This window comes from Pinus tabuliformis, chromosome 7 (assembly GCF_031772625.1).
Source record: "Pinus tabuliformis cultivar Carrire ecotype Pingquan chromosome 7, CPIR1, whole genome shotgun sequence".
NCBI classification, from domain to species: Eukaryota; Viridiplantae; Streptophyta; class Pinopsida; order Pinales; family Pinaceae; genus Pinus; species Pinus tabuliformis.
In genome coordinates this window covers 1,234,141,843-1,234,155,186 of record NC_142293.1, presented here as the reverse complement: position 1 = coordinate 1,234,155,186, position 13,344 = coordinate 1,234,141,843, and positions in this window count along the sequence as shown.

Genomic DNA, 13,344 nt, shown 5'->3' with positions numbered 1-13,344 from the left:
TTTGATTGTTACTCTCTTTTCAAAGATTGGGGATTAGTTCTCTACTTTTAGATTTCCTGGTTTAGTCTGGGAGGTGCCTTGATTGTTTAAAGAGTTATTGCCTTGGTTTGGGAGCTTTTGGCTTGATTGTGCCTGTTTTTTAGCCTCAGCGCGGTTTATAACAAAACAGTCGCGCTGACATCGCATAGCTGTTTCTTTGACTTCGTGGTCATCGCGCTTGTACATTTAACAGTCGCGACGGTTCTGAAAATCGAACCAGCGCGTTTAAGCCGTGTACTTCCGCGCTGACAGCGCTTTGTTGCTACGCGTGGTTTCTGGTCAGCGCTTTGTTGCTGTGTATCACCCGCGCTAATCCTGTAGAATTGAATTTTTTTTCAATTTTGCCTCCTGAGCCTGTTGGTTTGACTATCCCTTGCTCTTTCCACCCGGTTTATGACTTGATTTCTATTGTCTGAACATTGAAGCGCTTGCTTGCGAAGTCTTGTTGGGCGGATCTTGTTTTTGTGTCCTGTGACCTGGTGTTATCATCCTGTTTTCGTTGGATTGGCTTTGTTTTGTTACTCGTTCACAAAGATTCGTTACTACTTGCTTTTGCTTTTGCGAAAACCTTCCTCTTGGATTTCTTTGCTTGGTTGTTTAGGTGATCGTTATTGAACCAGTCTTCGTATTGTTTCGATTACTTCTCACTACCCAGACACGGATCACAGTTGTTTGGGCTCAACCGGTTCTTTTCACATTTGTTGTGTTTTTCATTGAGTGATTTTATTTCTCTTTACTCGGTGTTGCTGTCTCTCAAAATTCATTCTAAGTGCATTGTGCCATTGGAAAAGAAATAAAACTAATATCTTTTGCATTCAATAGTTAATGGGAAAAAGAGCGTTCCATTGATTTGTGTTCTCAAAAGAAAAAGTTTCATTTCCTTGCCATTAGCTGCATTAGATGGTTTGGTTGATTGCGTTCATTTTGCTTGATCGAAAATTCTTAACCCTCTCGTAGTTAGAATTCATCGAACGAAATGGTATTATTTGGCATGTAGTTTGCATCTAGGCAATTGTGAGAGATCACACGGTAGGACCTGAAACCGAAACTTAATTCAAGATCAACCATAAAATAAACTGAATAAACCTAAAAACGCATTAGAACTTAACGCAAACATTTAGAGGTCTAGGCTAGAGATGTGTTCCGACATCTTTAAACATAGTCACTATTGTTTCACATTACGGTTGGGTGATTCCTCCTTCTGTGACTCGATAGTGGTCTAACACGGATTGTGCTCCCACGTACCATCGCGTATATAGGGAGACCCCACTAGGCTTTTATCCTTGATCCATAGGAAGCCGAGTCTGCCGCCTTGCGAACCATAACGCACCGAACACAGAATTCGGGAAGGTTGATTGCAGTATGGAAATTCCTTGGTTCTCATACGATTGCCAAGGTGTATAAGCAGTTTTACGGATTGCCTGGTAAACCCTTTGCCTAGAGTCTCCAGAATAGTCACTTTTGATCCTTTTCGGACTCTTTAAAAGAAAAGGTGTCAGTGAGCATCTTGTCACTTCGTGCTCATTAAACATTCGAAGGAGACTAGAGTCATCTTTTCGTCCTTTTCTCGACTCTTGAAACATGAAAAGGTCAAGTTCAGTTCCTGTGTCTTAAAAATTTATTCGACCACCTTAACATCACCTGGTTAGATCTTGTGTGCGTTAGCTTGGGTAGGCTTTTTTTTGTTTGCCATGGCAACTTTTCTGGGGTTCACCAACCCAAGTTCCCCTCCTGACGGGAATCCTGGTCATTTCCCTCCTCTCGGGAATGTTGGTGCTCCTTATATGGCAACGTTATCCCTTCCAGGGTTAACTGTCGGGTTGCCTGTTTGGTTGTTTTCAACCTCTTTGGTCCCTGCCGTATCGGCTTCTAATCCATCAGTCCCTCCACCTGAACAACATCATGTTGATCCTAAGGTGGATCTCTCCCCTTCGACGCCTACTTCTACGTCTTCCTCTGGTACTTCGCCTGGTGAAAGTCTCGATTCGAATAACCAGGTGGCTAAGAAGAAGAAGAAAAAGACCAAGAAGAAGAAGTCTCCTAAGGGAGAGGCTACAAGTATAACTCTTACTCCTTCGAGTCCCCCTGAAGTCGAGCCACCTTCCGCTCCTCCGCATAAGGTCAAGTTTCCTTGTCGATTATGCAAGGAGGACCATCTTCTTCGCGATTGTCCTGGCATTCCCAGGGTACTAGAAGTATGGTCTCGCGATGCGGCCCACCCCTCATCGTCCTCTGAAGCTCACGGCGATGCTACCTTATTAGTTGGGAATGGTAAGGGAAAAGGGAAGATTCGAATCCCCTGTAGAATTTGTGAAGGCAATCATCCCCTTCACCTTTGTCCATTCATGGATAAAGCCTCCAGTGTCTTGGAAAGTCTCCCAGCTCCCTCACCTCAACTCCCCGTTGGATATCAACGTCTTTCTGCAGCTGCAGATCGTCCGCCTCCCGACAATGAGATTAGTTCACATTCTTCTCTTGTCCAGGCCCCTCTTCCTGAATCTGGCTTTGTCCAGCCTGTTCCAGACCAACCATTAGTCAGAAAGAGTGTCGACTCGAATCCGCCGCTCGCTCACTCTGTTTCGGAAGAGAATCACGCCCATGTTCTTTTCGTCTCTTCAGATTCTCCTGAGTCCCGAAATGACTCTCTTAACCCAGCTGCTCCCGAAGGTTCTCCTTCGGTTCCTTTAGCACATGGGGGCAATCATACGATTCCCCCACCAAGTAGTCTGGTCGCTTCCTTTGATTGGAATCACCTGATCGCCGATCGCCTTCCATCCCATATGCCTTTCCAGATCACAGTACATGCCTGTGCTAAGGCAGTACCTGGCACTGTTTTGGATGAAGGGGCGTCTGTCAGTCTTATGCCGTACACTACTTGGCAAGCCTTGGGTTCCCTGCAGCTTGGGCCAGTCACTCAGAATCTGTTGGCCTTCGACGGAGGAGCCTGTCCATCTCTAGGAGTCCTCCCGAAGTTCCCTATTACTTTGGGAGGCAAAACCGTCTATATAGACGTCTTGGTTACCCAAGGTGTTTTATACTTTATTCTTCTCCTTGGTCGCGACTATGTTTACGCCATGGGGGCCCTCGTTTCTTCGTTTTTCCGTGTGGTTTGCTTTCCACACGATGGAAGAATTGTGACTATCAATCAATTGTCATTCGTTAGTCCCCCAATGCCTCCTGCGCAGTTGTCATCCCGTCCTAGTTTTTATCCACCAGTTGTATCTGCCCCACCACAGATCAACTACGTGGCCACCTACCTCGTGCCTGTATCCAGTGATGACACCGTCATGCATAGTGTCCTGGGGGCATTAGGTCCTGACTTCCAAGATGTGCTCCTTTCACCGGGAGTAACACTCTTGGAAGCCCCGACTTTCTATTCATTATGATGAAGTTCGGGTGGAGCATAGTTCACTTTCCTATGTCAAGCTCCTTAAAAAATGAAACTGGGTCTGGTGGAGCATAGTTCACTTTCCTATGTCAGGTTCCTTAAAAAATGAAATTGGGTCTGGTGGAGCATAGTTCACTTTCCTATGTCAAGCTCCCTAAAAAATGAAATTGGGTCTCGTCGGAGCATAGTTCTTATCCTGTGTCAAGCTCCTTAAACAATGAAACTAGGTGTCACGAGGATAGTTCTTTTAAGTGTGTCAACCTCGCAAAAATAATGAAACATAAGCTCGTGCAATTCGACTGCGATCATAATATTGTCAACCTTCACTCCATTTTTAATGGACTAAAGCTTGGGGGGCATGTACCTCGAATTGAGACATCATGCTGGGGGGCATGCCCGTTTTCCCTGGTCTTCAAGCATAGTTTGCATATGTGTGGTCATGTGTGTTTTTAAGCTTGCATAAAAATAAAATCCTTTTCCAAGCATAGTTTGCATGTGTGTTGTCATGTGTGCTTTTAAGCTTGCGTAAAAATTAAAATATGTGGGTCGTATGTTATGCAACTGATACATTAGATTACATTTGTTTTAGACATTTGCATAGCATATAAAAACATCATCACATGTAAAAGATCCCATCCAAAATCGGTATATATATATATATATATCATGTGGCGCACCAAGGCACTCAAAAATAAGTGTATATGTCTAGATAAGGCCTGTGTTCTCAGTATATCTGAGACACATGTCTCTCAAAAACATCAGTAGAAAATAAGACCTAGATGTCTACTGTGGTGGGTTATGCTCTCTGTATGCTACAATTGCCCGTGCCACCCGCCTCAAAAGGCGGTGCATCCTGGGTTCTACCCACACTGTGTGAATCTGAGATGCTATGGGGACCTCCTCTATCCCCTGGTAATCTGGAACCCCCGCCAGTAAGCCCTCGAGGTTCTATATCACAGTCTCCATCGTATAGACTCCTGGAGGAGCCATGGCCAGGGCTCCAGCGCCTTGTGCTTCTCTCTGTGCCTCTGGGGCTAGACCGAGGGGTCTCGTCGGTCCCACATCTGCATACCATAGCATTCATCGTAAAGACATGTACATGAAAAATTAAAAACATTACAAAAAATTAAAAATTAAAAAGAGATCAAGTGGCTTACCACCATCGTCCCAATGCTCTCCCGCAGGCAGTGGCATGTCTGGGTCTCCGCAGAAGTCTATGCCAGCATATGGCCAGTCCTCCACAAAAATAACCTGTCGATCCAGCCACTCTCGGAAATATACTCCCCATGCCACTGGGCGGCCGCCACCTCCTCGCGGCATGACATGGCCCCATCGACTAGCCCTCGTCTCCCGGGGACCTCTGGGTGGATCCACGACCATGTCCTGTAGCTGTAAGGCCGGTACCCGCTCCAGCATGAGCGGGAGTAAAAGCGACCCATAACCGAACTGCTTCGACTCACCACGTCGGCAGTTGCTCAGCTGTCTCTTCATACTGGTTGTTACTACTGCTGCCAAGTTGAATATGGTGGGATGTAAACACTCGAGAGCTAATAGGAGATGGGTCTTCGAAGCCTCGTGATTGGCCAAGCAACCCGCTGCCCGGGTCACCATGAAGAGTATGGTTCGAAGGACGATGTCCTCCACCGTCAGAATAGCTACCTTCCCACTCCGTGTTTTGCGTGCCCGTGGGCACACCCGAGCCATCAGCATATCTAGGGTTTCACCACTGGGTCGCTGCCCCTCCAGAATGGGCATCTCACCTTGACGTGATAACCCGGTAAAAAAATAGATATCCATGTAATCAAACTCGATATCACGGCCTCGAATCACAAACTTCCCATCAATAAGATTCCAGGCTCTGATTAGGAACTCGAGAAGATCAGGTTGTGCTCGCAGGCGCGGAGTGAGGAAGAATTTGAGCAACCCACATGCCCGCATTGCATTACGGCACCGAGCATCGGCAAATGCCGCTATATCCTCATTATCATGAGCTCGCTCTTGCCAAACAAATGCCAGTGTGTCCTGCATGTCCATAAAAAATCATTAGAGCCCTGACCGTTGAAATTTATACGTTCAAATTGTTAAAAATTTAGTTTCGCGGTGTCAGCGCGGCTGTTTTTAAAACAGTCATGCTGATAATGGCGCCCTTTGTTTTTTTCCTTGGGTCAGCGCGGAAGCACACGTGTTTTCCGCGCTGATCCGGGGGTGGTATGTGTAAAAATTATTCGATCAGCGCGGACCCGATGAGGAAATCCGCGCTGACCGAGAGCGAATTGAAGTTCACAAAATTCGCCCAAACTACCACTTCCCACCGTGGAAATGTGGCTAAAATGACTCAAAATGAAGCACAGGAGAAGGAGAACCTACCTGGAATAGATTGCAGGGTGGTTGATGTCCGCACGGGATGGAATTTGGTTCGTCAACCTCGCAGGTCCACAACGTCCTCCACAACTCAAAATGGTAACAATGGTAAAAACCTCCTTTTACCCCCCTATTTATGGTAAAAATTTTATAATTAACTATCATTTTTCATAAATGTGGGTTTTTGTCATGTTTTTTACCATGTGCTTAGTGCCAATGTCATTCTACTATGTTTTTATGCATGTGGTACATATTATCTCGAACAGATTTACGCGTGTGGTGTTTCTTGTGCAGATTCTCATACCGGTGGGGTCACGACGGTCCTATACACACTTGGTCCCATAGAGTCGTCTTTAAGCTCTTTTTCGATGTAAAGCAAGAAAAGATGGTCGAGCCCCCTCTCGGCTTGTTAAAAGGAACGAGAGGCAGTCGCCTTTAAAGCTATTTTTTCGACCGTTTAAACTAAAAAGATTGTTGGGTGTTTGTCGTTTCGAACTCGTTATTGGCTCCAAAACGACGTACTTCTGACCGCTTTTTTACTTTTTCAGGTCGAAGTCACTACTTACGAAAAGTACTCCTCGATCATACTGGTCGGGCGGTTCTTTCGAGAATTGTTTTATACTTTTTCGGGCTCGAGAGACACAACTTTACGAAAAAGGACCCCCTTGGAGTTTTCTTTTCTGCTGTCTTTTCAGACTCTCTAAACAGGAAAAGACGCCGAGTTCTTCCTTTGTCAGACTCGTTAAAACTTAATGACATTGGATACCGTCGAAATGACGCTTTCCAAGCATATGCTATCCCCATCAAGCTTGTTGTCCAAAAATAATCGGGGTACCTGCCAGAAATGGTGGGGAAATTGGAACTGTAATAATCGTCGTGTCGGCAGTATGTCGCTCTTGAACATGGCACTAGTTTGCATTCGTGTCTGGGTGGGGATTTCTCATCTTGTTTCACACTAGCCTCCGTGGGTTTGGGTTATCCTATTTGGCCTCTCATCTGCTCATTGCCCCGTCACCATGACCTCTGCTCATTTGACGTCAGATACTGCCAAATCCACTGTCGTGCCGCTGATATGTTCAAGAGAAGTTGACCTCTGCAAACTTACAACCTCCCTCTGATATCTCGCACAGAATATCTTATCCTTCTCTGTCTCGTGTCGATGATGTGGGAAACATTATGGCCCACCGTTGATCAAGGTTACTTCCTGTCGACTTCAGCTCATTATCCAGGAAGGTGACTTAGAGACTCCCTTCAGGTGCCTTAGAGCCTGCATGCCTCAATGGCAGGTTCTTTGTGTTCGACGTGAGGTTTTCATCATTGGCCTCCGATCGAATGATTCTGCGGGTGTTCGACACCAGCTCATTGATTCACACACCGTGGATTGTACCTATAAGTACCTTGGGGACCATTGTCATTATTGGTGGTACCTCTCGCGTCTGTTAACAGTTTTCATTATTGGCTGGTAATCAGATGATGTTCATGCATGTTCGACTTCAGCTCATGTATTCACATGCTTGGACTTGTACTTTGTTCGGGTCGGGTTGGAGCGCAAGACCCTGGTTTTTGTCTGTTACAAACCAGGTTGCGATTTTGTGGATTATTATTACATGACTCATTGATGGATGGCTGCGCCCATACCTGAGTCTTTTGGGATGGCTGCGACCATACCTTATTATCATCATGGTCTCTTCAGTTGGGTGGCTGCGTCCATACCACAGACCTTCTTTGTATGTCTTTTGGATGGCTGCGTCCATACCACAGACCTTCTTTGTATGTCTTTTGGATGGCTACGCCCATGCCTAGACTACATGTAATAGAGATATCAGTTGTACATACGTGCAGATTCTTCCTGGTGGTGTTCCAGTTCAGCGAGTTTTGTAAAGCATTTCACCCCTCCCACTCTCTCGGGCTTCATGCTTTAGGGGGCATCTGTTACACAGTAATTTGTCACTGTCTCCCTGTCAGTCTCCCTACTGTGTCATGAGTTCAAATCAATCATGCTCATGCTCTCTAATGCTGCCAAGTGACCCACTTTGCCAAAGTTTTTTCCATCATCGCGACTATTATTAAAAAAACCGCGCTGACTGGCGCCTCATAATACAACAAATGCGCTACCAGCGCAGAACTACACGTGTTTTCCGCGCTGGTCGAATTTCATGAACCAGCGCATCTTCTGTTTATATTGAGTCGCGCTGACATAACCTTCTCTGTTATTCAGATGCGATGTCAGCGCTCCAGTGCAGTTATACACCCGCGCTGATCCAGTTTGGGCGAGTTTGTTCTAACAGCCGGCCTTCCAGATGACTCCAGACCTGGTTGTTAGCCTTGTCAATGTCGCCCTCCCTTCTCTCGCATGTTTGTTTCGTCATTTGAGCCACCTTCCTTGGAGATAAGCCCATCCTCCCACCATTCATGGAGACTCCTTCTCCTATTTAAGCCTCTACCATTGCCATGAGCAGCTAGTTTTTGACAGTGTGGAATTGATAGTGCTTAGAGTGCTGCTGCTAGTAGGTAGTTGGTGTGACAAGTGTGGGATTGCTAGAGAGCTTAAGGAAGGTTGTGAAGTGTTGCTTTCTTGTGTGAACTTGTGTGAGAGAGAGTTTTTGTCTTGGGAGACCTACCTCCAAGGGTGAATGCTTAAGAGACTTGCTGGCTGGACCCTCTTAGGAAGGATTCGACGTCAGAACTTCGATTGTACTCTTCTCTGTTATTGATTAATAATAGATGACTACTATTATGGTTCCACTCTCATTTGTCTTTGTAATGGTTAATGTGAGTTATGTCCTTTCTGACTGATGTATAATTGCATTTATTAGATTTCACGCTTGTGTTTGTGTTTCTCTTTGTGTGTGCAGGTGTCTATCCACGAGGATTGTGGAGGATCGTGACCGGCCAAAGAGAAGGAGCGAGAGCGACGGCTCTTCATCAAACAATAGCGTTGGAATCCAAGTAGGTGTTCATTGCCTACCTTTTATTTGCAATTAGGAACTTGCATAGTAGCATTGACTAATTGTTGCTAGACCCATTCTGGGTTAGTAGGGATCGCCTCTATCCGTAGAGGGGATTTACCTCTCCAACACTAACTACACAGCCCAGTCGCTTCGATCAGTGCGGGGAGTAGTGCTAATCTCTACACATCAACACGGGGGAGACAAAGGCCATTAGCATCGATCTTGTAAACTAGGCAAAACAGAAGTTTCAGGGGAAATGGTGCAAAAGGGAATTGATCTGCTCATGAAGAGGGACACAATGGAAGTTTCTTCATGAAGGCAAAGCATGCGGGGTTCATTGTAGAGTTCCTCCATGAGCAAGGAACGGGGAGTATAAGGACAGTGACAAAATGTTGTGTAACAATATCTTTACCTTTTCTAACTCTTTTTGCAAGATGAGAGCAGAAGGCTTCCTGTCAACTTTAGCTGAGTCAATTGGTTGGTTTCTTTCTTGATGTATTGGCTTTGTTTGAACTATTTTTTGCTCTGCATTTGGGACTTCAAACTTGATATTGGTGGAGTGGGATACTTCTTCCCCAGTTGGTGGAATAGGGTTGATAGGTTTTTTCCCTTTATCCGCTGCTTTTGGGGAAGCAAGTTGAGCAGTTTCTTCATTTTGATCCTACATCCAAGATCTTTTTCTGGACCTCCAATCATACTTCCTATGAAACTGGGCTTCCATGAAATTAGAAAACTACTTACAATGGGTATCTATCTCCTCTTCATCCAAGGGGTGACTCTTATCACCATCTTCTCCTTCCTATGCTCCTATTTCATTCTCTTATTGTAAAAGAGTAGAGAATTGGTTCTCATGAACTTCAGTAGCGTCTTCAATGTTTTCTTCAGGATCATCCTCTAAATACATCGGAGGTTGAATTTGACATTGTTGATCCTTCCTTTCTCTTTGAAAAAGTTGCAAATGGGGTCTCCTATATTGGGGATTAAAGTTTCTATTAGGCTCTTGTTGGAATAGTGTGGAGGGTTTTTGTTTTCTAGCTCCAGTTTCACCAATTTATTTGAAGGGTTCATTATCAATTTATTTATTTCATCTAACTTCTACTCTTGAGCTTCTTTGGCTTGGTCAGAAGAGTTGTCCTCTTCTTTTCCCCTTCCCGTATCACCAAGTTCTCCATTTCCTTTCCACTTTCCTATAGATGAAATTTTTTTCTCAACCTCAAGAACATCAACTTGGATATGGTCTAGTATGCGAGATTTACTTTCTTAGAGGGTAAACCCAAAATCTGGCTCTAGCAAGTACCACCTTGTTTGTTTCCTATGGAGATTTAATCTCAACAGGCCAATTATTATATAGTTTATTAAATGTTTTTATAAATTATGGGATATCCTCATTATGGTTTTTCTTTATTGCATTGAACTCAGTGAGGAAATACTCATGGTCATTCTTCTCTCCCCATTTTTGCATGAAAATGTTCTCGTATTCCTCCCAAGTATTAATTGAGGCATTTGGTAAATTCTTAAACCATTTTATAGCCTACCCATCTAAGGATTGGACAAATAATCTTAGGACTACATCCATGTGCTCCACATTCAAGCTTTCAGCAAATTCATAGAAGACCTAAATGTGTTTTTTGGTTGTAATATCATCTTCCCCAGTGAATTTAGGTAGGAGCTTAAGATAATTTTGGGGCATTCCATTCAAAGGTTGTTTCATATTGAGTGGGGTGTATCAGTTAATTAGAAAACTAGGGATGGCCATATTTTGTAATGGAGGTCAAAAAATATTTGTTGAAGGGATGAGCTGAAAGCTTGGGTGAAGGACAATGGGTAAGATTTGGTGTGAGATAGCAGTTGGGGTATGAGATGGGCTAGTTATGAGAATGTTTTTTACCTCTTCAACATCTTGGAAGGTATGATGTGTAAATAGATTAGAACTAATATAGGCTTCTTCAAACTTAGGCCTCGTGAAGTAAAGGTCAGATGGTGGAAAGCGCTCTTCTAAAAACTCCAAAGGTTGAGATGAGGTCTCATGACATTTTATTTCTACTTTTTGTGAGCAAGAAGTTGAGGCTTCTGAGGGAAAAACTATAGGATCTTCAGTTCTTGGAGATATTTCTCTCTAAATTCTCCTAGAAACAATTCTCTATGGGTCAATTACAGGAATATTTTTCTATTCTAAGGTATTTGAATGAGTATGAGACCTCCTAAAAGCCAGGATGACCAACTTAAAATATTTACAGTGGAGTCACCAAGGTGAGAGATATCAACCCACACTTCCTTTTCTGACCTGGCAAAAGGAATGTACAAATGTATATACCCAGGGAATTATATTCAAATTCGTTCCCCAACAATGGTGCCAAAATATGTTGTGGCTCCTATAGACAACCCCTGGGTAGATGATAGGGGTCAGTGCCTTGGACATCCTAATTTCCCTTCAGACAAATATTTATCGCACAAAGGTTTTAAAAGTGTTAGATAATTTGAAATTAGCTCAATAATCACATTCAAAGACCAAACACATTATACATATTGACAACTTATTATTCCAAAGTAGTAGTGTTTAGCCATAGTGTCCTAGACACAATTAATGGATTTTTCTAATTTTTTGTAGTATTCTTGAGTGAAGAATTAAAGAAGGAAGTTTATTGTAGAGGGATAATTAGTAGTATCCTATGCATTTAACTTTATCATAGTGATGTATAGACAAAGAGAATCACATTAGAAATCATGGAGCGCAAATTAAGGTTTTCAATCTTACATTTACAGGTACCATCTTCCAAAACATGACATAGATAAATATGACATATAAGATTTGTTTCTAGCAGCTACAATTAAATGATTTCTAAGAGGAAATAAATACATATGAAAGTGATATATGGACAGAAGAACACATACTCCAAATAACAATTCTCGGAATCACCAAAAACTTCTTTCATTAGACTTTTAGAAAAACATGCACGTCTTTTTTTCCTTTTTCTTAGAAACTTCCCAAAATATGCAAAAATAGTCGTCTCTTGAATATAAAAATGCACCCTTCAGATGAGTTCCCTCTTCCCTCTTATAGCGAGATTCATGACAAAAAAGGTTACAAAAATATCTTCTTAGTGCAACAGCAAGCTAAACTTAACAGTTGTGCAAGTGTGCCTAAGGCCTAACTGCTCTAGTCATTACCTAACAACTTGATACCTTCTTGAAAATAAAATATATACAAATCGCTAAAATGGAAGATATATGATATTTCTCCAGATGAGAAAAGATACTCAATGTCAGCTCGTGTTATCTTTGGAGGTGGTCCCATGCTCCACTATCAACTTTCGCCATGAGTTTTGCAAGTTTAAAGGTATCGCCAACTCAGGAGGAGATTCAGGATTGATCTGCATCTGACCACTGAATATCACTTCCTGCAATAATGGAAACATTTGTGTAAAAACATTGGTGGGTGATTTTATGACAAACCAATTGGCATGGGTTTTAACCAAAAAGTTCCAATGGCTTTAAGATCAAGATTTCTTAGTTGATTGATCCTCTCCGCAAAATTGGCTCCCTGCTCAAGCCACTTTCCTCACAGACTGTCTAAATCTGGTAAGAAGTCTCTAGGATAGCTAATAATGAGATTTGACTCAAGTAATTAATCATTAACGAATTCCACCAGGGCATCACACATCTCCCATGCATCACTGACAAGATTTTTAACTTACCATATCTATGCCTTCCATCCTTTACGGATAATAGATTTGTGCATTGCATCAATTTTGGGAAAATCAATTTTTCTTCCCTTAACATTGTCCTACCTCTCCAACATCTCATTTAGTTCCTTTTTAGCTTGATCAAAATGCAACATCATATCCACTTACTCATCTGTCAAATTATTCCCCAGCCTACATTGTTCTTTAATTGAATTCATTCTCTCACAAAATAATTGGTGTTGTCTCCACAACAGTTCATTCAAGTCACTAGCCTCCTACTTGAAGTCTTTTAGCGGAAGGTCCCCCCCTTGCAATTGATTCATATTTTTATGGGATCGTCATAGTTGTTCATACTTATCTTTTATTTCCTCTGTGTGTTGAATCTAGAGAGAACAAACTTTTTTTGGAGACTTGCTAGAGTAGTCTCCATCTGATCTAGTTGTGCTTGCCAATGTGCCCTTAGTTGTTCCTCCTTATAAGTCAGTGCCGACTCCAAGGATGTAATATTTTCTTCCTTTTCCCTTAGTAATTATTGAATTTCCATAGCCTTATCCATGGTAGCTGATGCATGTCACCTGTAAACTATGTTAATTTCCCAAGTTCCTCAACATGGGTGGCTGAAGTGCCTTTCCAGAGGACTTCAAGGGGAGAAACTTGTGCAATTTTATCAGGAATTAAAGCTTTTGGAATCATTTATATTCCTTTTCTTCCTTCCCTTTTTTATTACAACCTTATGCACAAGGCTATAAAACACATCTAGTGGGGGAATTTCTTCAATGTTGAGGAAGACCTCTGAAGTAGGGTTTATCGGGATAATCTCTACTTCAAGCCCAGTAAATACTAGTGTTTTCTCAGCTATGGATTTATCTAACCCTGTGTTTGCTAAGGTGGTGTATTATGACATGGGGTCTTCAACTGGAAA